Consider the following 8,439-nt stretch of genomic DNA (forward strand, 5'->3'; position numbering starts at 1 on the left):
CTACATCTTATGTGATTGTGGTCTAATATATATGACACTGATTTCTGTAAATAATCGATTGGCGATATAAAGGCCGTAAATAATCAATTATAAAGTACAATTTGAATCAGAAAACAGAATTAATGCTTATATGATTGTGGTCTAATATATATGAAACCGATTTATGTAAATAATTGATTGGTGATATGACGGCTGTAAATAAAAATCGATAGTAAAGTGCAGATTAATACAACTATTTTGACAGGGTTTATGTTTTCCATTTCAGCGTTATACTGATGAGGCAGGAGTTTGAGAACTGCTACATGGTTGATTTTTGTGTTTCTGGTAAGGACCTTATACGGAACCACCTTACATTCTTTATTTACAACCACATTGTGATATTTCATGATAAACGTTGGCCTTGCGGTTTCATATTCAATGGGCACACAAACAGCATGACCTCAATTTTACATGGACCCCAAAGCTTGCACAAACTGTAGTTTATTCATGTTTCCACTCATTACTGAAAAGATTGTTATTGTTAGATATGGATAAATAGGCAGGTTGGTAATGTATGATATTGGGATGGCTAAAGGGGTAAAATAGAGTTGATATCTTGATGTGGATAGCTGACCCTGAAACAATTGATAAGTGGGTAGTGATTGTCACTTTTTCTTATAATCATAGTTTTACATCCCGTTATTGGTTTTGTGGTTGTGGTACCAATGATTGATTAAGCTCCTAATGTAACTTAGCTAGCAAAAGGGCTTGAAACATGAAGGTTCAATTGATGTTGCAGTTCAACAACCCATTGCAATAACGGTAAGTTTATGTATTACCCAAAGTGGAGCAATATTTATTTTTTCAGTTTCGTACTATAAAGTAAAAGCAACTATATTATCATTAGACCCTCTTCCATCTTTCATAGAGGAGCTAAAAGGTATGAACTCATATATCTTTCATTAAAGTGTACGTTTCCACCCCCACTACTTAATTGTTTATCTACATCCGAAACATCAATTTGGTGTCAAAATCTTGGTTAATGACATCATAATCTTAATTGTGGCAGTTAATTGGGAAATGGAACAAAAGCTAATGGTAAGATTATTAGATAGTTCATGTAAGCCAGTTATATTCCTCTTTTAATGGCTTCTATGGTTTTGCAAAATCTTATACTTATGAAAATCCTATGGACAGAATACTGAATCTGATTCAGTATTGAATATGGAGACCGATAGTATGGACAGTGATCAAGAGATGAAGTCTAGGAAGGTATGTCAATGCTTGGATTGGTTGATGATTTTTCAGTTGTGGGAGATCAACTATTGGTGCTCATGTATATGATGGGTATGTTCTTATATATTGTTAGTAATTTATACTATATTTAGTTGATGTGGGTTGTGGTCAAAAGGTCAATATGAAAGTATTGAAAAGGGATTTACACCTCTAGATGTAGGTTTAATAAGTAAATGGGTTAACTTTTTCACGTCTAGATTTATTCTTAAGTTCATCTGGACATGATAAATTGTGGATTGTTGCAGGAGAAGATTGTAGATGAGATGATGAATTTGTTGATCTGCATAAAAGGTATTTACAAAAAACATATATTGAATTGTCGTCCAACTCCTCCGTTTGTTGTTCCTCTTCCGTTCAATAACAAAAAAGGGTGCCCAAGAGAAAAGTAATTTTTACGGCTTTAAAATTGTATCTTTATTTTAAAAGAAGATTTGATCCCATCTAAATTTACTTTTAATCGTGCAGCGAGCTCACTTTAGAAGAATGAATTATTGTATATATATTTAAGCTTTGCATTACAAGTTGTGATCTTTGCACACGAACATTTGATTCTTATTACATTTTGCGGGTCTTAAGCTTTGGATTTGGAAACCCTAGGTAAATTTTTGTTTATTACATTTGTATAGTAATTTTTATTGCCGAAACCCGCAATTTTGCGGGTCTTAAGCTAGTAATCATAAAAAATAGTACTGTAATTAGTAGCAATAATTATGTTTAGGAAGCATAAGGTAAAATTTCTAACAATATTTTGTTTGAATGACGGTATTAAGGTCAGGGTCCATAAGCCACCCACTTGATCATATTCGAGAAGTCTCATGCTCAATTCCTACATTCGTTATGAGGAAACCTTGAGGTATTGCGCCCAAGAAAAATCGAGAGAACCTTGTTAGATATGTGCAAAACTAACCATTTGCAAGAAACCCCCAAATATCTCCACAACCAATTACAAAACAAATTGTATTATGAAAATCTCCCATTGAGACTCGAACTTGAAACCTATCAAACACCCATGAAAGGGTGGTAACTACTCAGGTAGATGGAGATGATTTGCTAACAATATTAGATAACAGAAACACGAATATAACAAATGTTATATGTAATGGAAACTGTGACGACCCGAAAATTTCTGACCAAATTTAAACTTTATCTTTAAAATGATTTAATGTTTTCGACACGATAAGCAAAGTCTGTAATGTTGAGTCTCAAGTTTTGGAACTATATTCATGTAATCAATTATTCTTTGACTGTTCTCGAAGATTCACGAACAATATATATATATATATATAACTTAATGTGCATATATATATATATATATATATATATATATATATATATATATATATATATATATATATATATATATATATATATATATATATATATGATTTCAAGTTATTTAGTAAACGATAGTAACATTCGATTATTGATTCGATTGATATTTAGATAAGTTAACTAAAACGTTTAAGATGAACCAGTAAAACACTAATTTGCTACAGTATTTTCGAATTTCTACAGTACCCGAAAAGCTACAGTGTTTTCGAAAATCACTATTTGCTACAGTAAAAAAAACTTTGCTACAGTAACTTTGCTACAGTAAAACACTATTTTAAAATGAAAATGCATATATGTATATGTATATACTACGAGACGATGATTTATAGAAGCAAATAACCAAAACACTTAATTGATTGAAGCTACACTTCAAGTGACATAGTTTATCAATGATTAAGTTTAATTTTTGATAAAGGTACACGTCACGTAACGAAAAGTACTAGTTTTCTAAGCGTACGAAAATACATTCAAGAATCCGGAACCGGGACATAAGTCGAGTGACAACGTACGAGTCAACGGACCAAAAATTACAAGTCAACTATGCACGTGAATATAATATAATATATAATTAATTATATAAATTAAATATATTATATATATATTATATTTAAATACGTCGACAAGCAAAACAACAAAATAATGTGAACTGTAAAGAGAGGCCATGCGATCGCATGGCCAAAGGCCTTCGAAACCATGCGATCGCATGAGGCAAAATTTCAGGAAAGGCCTATAAAAGTCGAGCTCGTTCACTGAATTGTACACACACATATATCATCCATCTTACTATGTATTTATTTATTTAATTATTATTATTATTATTATTATCAAGATTAATATTATTATTATTATTAGTATTATTATTAGTAGTATTATTATACATAAAATACTACGACGAAGTCATGAGCGTGTCACTTTCAAAATGGGTTTTCAAGCGGGATAGAGCTAAGGAAATTATGGGTTATAGCTATGGAGGTTATGGGTAATGTACGTGGGTATTATTGGCAAGTCAAACCTAGTGTTTATAATCTCTGTTGCGTCTACGTACTTCCCTGCATTATTGAATCACGATATTGATACGTGAGCATTCATATTTTATCTTTTATATATTAATTGTGTATCCATGTCTAGTGCTCGAGTATATATATTTATGCATGCTTGTATGCTAAATTTTGTCGTTAAACAGTTTATAATGAATCACAAATTAAATACATATATTACTAGTAAAAGGTATATGATATACATGTTTTTGGAAAGCTGGCGAAAAATCAATAACTTTTCATTTAGAAATCGCGTAAATTCGATGAACGAATCAAAAGATATGATCAACTGAATTATGATTGACGTTAATTATAATTGCTTTTGAATCTGCAATTAATATTTAAACAACTTGTTTGTAAGATTGATAAATTGGATTTTTGAATATTACCAACCGAGTAAATGAATCCTTATATAAGGTACGTCTCGTTTTGTTGAACTATTGTCAAAATTGACTTTTTGAAACGACTTTGGATAACTTTTGTATGTCGATCTCGAGCATTAGGATTGTGATACACTATGACCTGACCTAGCTTGATAGACATTTATTGACCAACATATGTTCTCTAGGTTGAGATCTACGGTTATTTGGTAATCCGAGTTTCGGTCACATTTTGGTGAACGACTTTGTATGCTGCTAAGGTGAGTTTCATTTGCTCCCTTTTTAATTGCTTTTGCAATCTATATTTTTGAGCTGAGAATACATGCACTTTATTTTAAACGCAATGGATACAAGTACATACTAAATTCTACACCGAGTTTGAACCGAAAATCCCTTAGCTTTGGTAACTAGTAACTACCGGTTATAAGAACTGGTGGGCGCGAGTAGTTATATATGGATCCATAGGGCTTGACATCCCCGTCTGTTCCAGGTATAGAAACCCTAGCCTGAACTATAAAACAGACGTATGCTATTTGAGGTTAGTACACGTTGGTTTGCGTGTATTGTACATGTTGGTTGCATGTATGTTAAAACAGGGGTACTTATTATAACGTTAAAGTTTAGTTACTAGGGTGTTCAATCTTGTAGAATATTTTGATAAACGTTTCTGGATGAAACAACTGAAATCTTGTGATCCACCTTTATGTACAGATTATGCAAAATGTGATGCCCCGTACAAAACCATCGTGTACGAATCATCAACAACAGGATCATTACAAGGTCAAACACTATATGCGTTTTCAAAACAAGTTTGCATTCATGATAAAAGCTGACATCATAACCAACGTCAATTGTTTTACAACCAAAGGTATGCTTCTATGAACGAAAGCAAGTAATAATAGTACGTGACCCTTAGGTCGTTACAAATCATTGTTCAAAAGTAAATAAGTTTATGAATGCAAGATAAACGTTCATGCGGTGACATCTCTAAAGCAGCGGGTGTCTACAGCAAGACTAGTACAACAGCGGAAGCGGCTAACCTTAAGCACCTGAGAAAAACATGCTTAAAAACGTCAACACAAAGGTTGGTGAGCTATAGTTTAAGTATAACAGTAATGTAAGGTAGGCCACGAGATTTCAGTGCTACAAAGCGCGTTTCAAAACAGTATGATAAAGTATATGTTTAACCGTAGACACTTGGTAACTAACTTAACGTTTATAACCCCCTGAAAGTACACTTGGCAAGTGAGTATGTTTACGAAGTAATAAACACCCGTTAAATGCTAGCGCTACTAGTCCGAGTGGGGATGTCAAACCCTATGGATCCATATCTAAGATTCGCGTTCACCGGTTCAAAAACCAATGACTAAACGTTACCGAGCTAAAGGGAATGTTTATGCCGTTGTATAACCCACACATATATAAAGTTTAGGTACTCGTGCCTAGTATGTAAAACGTAAAATGCGCATGTATTCTCAGTTCCCAAAATAGTTAAAGTAAAAAGGGATGCTATAACTCACAGTGGTAAAGTAGTAGTAAGGTCGAATCGGGAAGTAAGCAAGTATGTAGGTCCGGAAAGTCCTCAACCTAAGTCAAATAATACTAAGTTAGTAAATCGTCCCAATAAGTTTAAATGTATGTAAATTAGGTCTTAAGGGTCATCATCATTCATCATCAAACAAAAGGTGTAAAGTAAGTTTCATTCTAGAAAAGAGTTTAAAACAAAGGCTGATTCGATCAGTCACCACGGACTCTATACCTACTGAAATAAGGTGAGACCAGTGGACATGGCTCTGTATATGAGTTCTTTAGTTGTGGTAAAAATTCCAGAAGCAAACTCGTCTTCGTTTGACCGTGGCGACGGTCTAAGTGCGAGTAGGTCAGAATTTTCAGCACAACGTTAAAGGACATAGTGACACTCGGAGGGCCATAGATCCTAGACCGTAACTCGGATTAAGACGAGTCTTAAACAAAAAATTATCTACTCGAACAGAGCTAACTGAAAATAAACTTTACAGTAGCCCAGGTATTCGGGTCTGTTCCAGAAAACAGTAAACAGTAGGTTCCGGTGGGTTCTTGGTGCTCGATGCTTATCACGGTTCTCATCCTTGATGCATATAGCTTCAAGTGTACAACTCGTTGATGTGTTTGCATCATATTAAACAAGGTTTGACCATCATAACACTTGTGTAAGTCTAAGAAATGTAGCACAACTCATTTAAGTGTTGCAAGTAGCTTGATGAACCAAAGTTACATCAAAATCTTAGATCCGACACATACATGAACTATAAAAGTAATATTGAACTACAAACTTGAAAGTAAACTAACTAATCAAGATCTTAAGATGTAGAACATAGTTCTTAGTTAGATCTTGAAGATCCAAGACCCAAAGGTCTAGATCTAAAGTTATTAAGTTAAATCCTAAGTAATAACACTTGAATCTTTACTTTAATGAAACCATAAGCTATAAAACTTAGATTTTCATCTTGTAAAGTATATGTAAGCTTTCAAGCTTTTGATTATGACAAAATAAGTAGACCATAAGTTATAGAACTTAGATCCATCACAAGTATATGAAGTTATAACTAGAAAGTTATACTTCTATGTTCTTGAACTTTTAAAGTTAACTTTTCTTCAAGAAAAATGAGATCAAAGTTAACTAGTAACACTTGACCATTAACAACCAAAATCACGAATTTAAACATGCTAGGAAATGAAGTAATAAACTAAGTAATCAAGTAACAAGTCATGGTTGTTCATACTTTAAAGATTCAAGTCAAAGTCTTGATCTTTAAGAATGTAAACTTTAAGTTCACAAACATGAATCACAAGTATGAGTTTAACAACACATGAACTTTCAATCTTTCAAACATTAAATGTAGAACATAAACTAGAGAGTTTAGTTCTTGTATGTTCATGTTATGAACAAGATAAATGAAGAACAAACTAAAGAGTTTGATTCATAATAACTAGTAAGTAACAACAACAACTACAAGTAATCAAACAATAACAAGAAACAAGTAAACAAATAAGCAATTGATGATGATGTTTGTGTAGCTAGGCTACGGTTTTTGCAAGAAAAGAAGAAGAAGAAGAAGAAAAAGCTCAAGTTGCTTACAATTTAGAGAGGAAATGAGAGAAAGGAAAGTTGCAAGTAAGAGTGTGAGTTTGAAATGAGAGAACTACAAGTGAGAAGTAATACAAAAGTGAAACAAAAACTCTCTCCAAGGCCATTGTAGGCTGACGGTCACTCAAGGGGAGGGAGGAGAGAAATATCCACAAGTTAATTTCATGTATTTGACTAAAAAGTTGGTTACAAGGTGTGTGTTCATGGGGATAAGGTGCAAGTAACAAGTAACTAGATTCTTACAAGTTAATTAATCTAGTTCCATCACAAGGTAATACTTGCATAAATAAAATGGGCTAACTAGTCCATTAAGGATGTAGGGTGGGCTCCTAAGTTCACTAATATTAATCAAAGCCCAAGTTCAAGTAATTAACAAGTTAATCCAATTAAAGTCCAAGTAATTAACTAATAACCTTAGTTAATTAAAATGATTAATAAAATCAATCATGAATGTAAATAATATTTGAAAATATTATTCATGTAATGTACGTGTGTCACAAAGACGTTTCGGGCATTTAAAGTCAACTATGGTAACATGTAAATGTATATAAACAATACATTCATTAAATCAAAAGTATTATTAATAATTATTAATAAATAAACGTTGGAAAATCCATGGTCGTTACATTACCCACCTGTTAAAGAAAATTTCGTCCCGAAATTTTAAGCTGAGGTAGGTGGAGGAGTCGGGAAAAGGTGAGGATACTTCTGTATCATTTGATCCTCTCGCTCCCAGGTAAACTCAGGTCCTTGTTTGGCATTCCATCGTACTCGGACGATCGGAATCTTGTTGTGTTTCAAAGTTTTGACCTCACGGTCCATAATTTCAACAGGATCTTCCACGAAGTGGAGTTTGTCATCAATAGTAAGTTCTTCAAGTGGTATGATAAGTTCGGATGCAGCAAGACACTTCTTCAAGTTTGACACGTGGAGGGTAGGATGAACTGAGCTCAATTGTGTTGGAAGATCTAAACGGTAAGCAACGGGTCCAACACGCTCCAAGATTTTGAAAGGACCAATGTATCGCGGGTTTAACTTTTCGCGCTTTCCAAAACGAATCACACCCTTCCAAGGTGCAACCTTCAACATTACACGGTCGCCAACGTTGAATTCAAAGTCCTTACGTTTACGGTCAGCATAACTCTTTTGGCGATCACGGGCCGTCTTAAGTCTAGCTTGAATCTGAGCAATGTTCTCCGTTGTTTCGTGGACTACCTCGGGTCCGGTGATTTGCTTTTCGCCTACGTCGGCCCAACAAATAGGAGATCGGCACTTGCGGCCATACAAT

The 8,439-nt window shown here is 33.7% G+C and overlaps 1 long non-coding RNA gene across 2 annotated transcripts; it reads left to right on the top strand.

Moving 5' to 3' along the window:
* Nucleotides 1-229: 229 nt before the first annotated feature.
* On the top strand, nt 230-1,708 carry LOC139904304 (uncharacterized). Of its 2 annotated transcripts, XR_011778726.1 has the most exons (4): nt 230-324; nt 735-1,077; nt 1,177-1,326; nt 1,521-1,708. It is a non-coding gene; the product is annotated as an uncharacterized lncRNA (long non-coding RNA). The 2 variants fall into 2 exon arrangements; XR_011778725.1 differs by lacking the exon at nt 230-324 and having other exon boundaries at nt 529-1,077.
* The last annotated feature ends 6,731 nt before the right edge of the window (nt 1,709-8,439 follow it).

Source organism: Rutidosis leptorrhynchoides, chromosome 4 (assembly GCF_046630445.1).
Source record: "Rutidosis leptorrhynchoides isolate AG116_Rl617_1_P2 chromosome 4, CSIRO_AGI_Rlap_v1, whole genome shotgun sequence".
Classification (NCBI taxonomy): Eukaryota; Viridiplantae; Streptophyta; class Magnoliopsida; order Asterales; family Asteraceae; genus Rutidosis; species Rutidosis leptorrhynchoides.